This window comes from Octodon degus, unplaced genomic scaffold (assembly GCF_000260255.1).
Source record: "Octodon degus isolate 3935 unplaced genomic scaffold, OctDeg1.0 scaffold00006, whole genome shotgun sequence".
NCBI classification, from domain to species: Eukaryota; Metazoa; Chordata; class Mammalia; order Rodentia; family Octodontidae; genus Octodon; species Octodon degus.
The window spans coordinates 13414778-13416236 of record NW_004524582.1 but is presented as its reverse complement, the minus strand read 5'-3'; positions in this window follow the sequence as shown (position 1 = coordinate 13416236).

The following is a 1459-nucleotide window of genomic DNA, read 5'->3' as shown; positions in this document are numbered from 1 at the left end:
TATATATGCAATTATGCTTTCAGAAATAGTTCACAGGATAGATCTGAATCCAAGAAAGAGACAGGAAATAAGTAATACTTTTAAGCAAGCAGATGACCATCACAGACATCAGTAACCATAGAAGTAAGGACACTAACTGTGGCAGCAGCAGTAACAATAACAATATAAATGTCACCAGTGTTCTAAATATTTTCTCTGTGTCATTGCATGTAATGTTCACGGCCATATGCACTGTGCTCCATCGCTGTTGCTCCTTACCGGTAAAGGAGATGAACCACAGTGAGGAAGGTAAGCACCACCTCACATCTTGCAGGCAGAGCGGCATGGCTGAAATTTTAACAGAGCAGCTCTGAGAACCCGAGATCTTCTCCTGCTCCAGAGTGACGGGGAGGAGGAACAGTGTGGATTCCCATCACGTCTATGTGACTCCAGAATGCACTGTCAGAACCAAAGTTCTGCCCAAAGGCTCCTATGTCCTTTGGGAAATGTTATCCTTGGGGACCAATCACACCAATCAGGCTACATGGCCAGTGGCTGCCATTCAAGAAATACCTATGACTTCCGCCAGAATGAAATAGTCCATAAGATCTTGATCCTTTCCAAAGTATAAGCGGAAGAGGTAGAGGGAAGATGGAGGGATAGAAGGAGAAGAGAAAGAGGAAAAATATATTAAACAACTATAAGTGTCAAGACAAGTTCTTTATATATATGTATTTCATATGTATTCATTTCATATATATTCATTTCATCAGAGCACAGAGATCAGAAAAAGAACCAGAAAATCTGTCAGAAAAGACAGAATAATATTAACTTTATAAAAAGATTAAGAAAGTAGGTTGACTTACTGGGAAGAGGAAGCCACTCATCCTAAGGACCTGGCTGGGGAGGTTCCATGTCCCGCTCCCTAAGTCTGCATCAAGTTGGCTGAATCCAAGAGCAGACCAGCCCTGCACGCCCCCTTCCTCACAGGTGCACCTTCCTCTGGAGAGGACACCGTGGCTGTGCTCTCTGCTTCCTCCTGAGGCTAAGACCACCCTAGGCCCAGGGCTGTGCGGTGGAGTCAGGGAAACCCCATGTCTGTTTGAATGAAAGCAAGCTCTGCTGGACACCAAGCTTGGTCTTCTATCATACATAGGTTTCTTTTGCTTGTTCTTACTCCTTCTTTGGGAAGACAACAGTTTTCAGGAGCTATATATGAGCTAGATACTTTTATTCCCATGTTATAGATAAGAAAACTGATACATAAAGAAGAATAAATTTGCCTAAGGTTGCTAAGTTAGGAAGTGACAGGTTTAGAGCTCAGATACAAGATTTCTAAATAATAGGTTCAAATGGGCAATGAAATGTGTGTTTATCAGTCTATGCCTTTGAACATGGATCTAAGATAATCTCTGGGCTATCAATTTTTTTCAAGAAATATTCTGCATAGTTTGACAGAAAAATCTATTCTCCCTCCAAA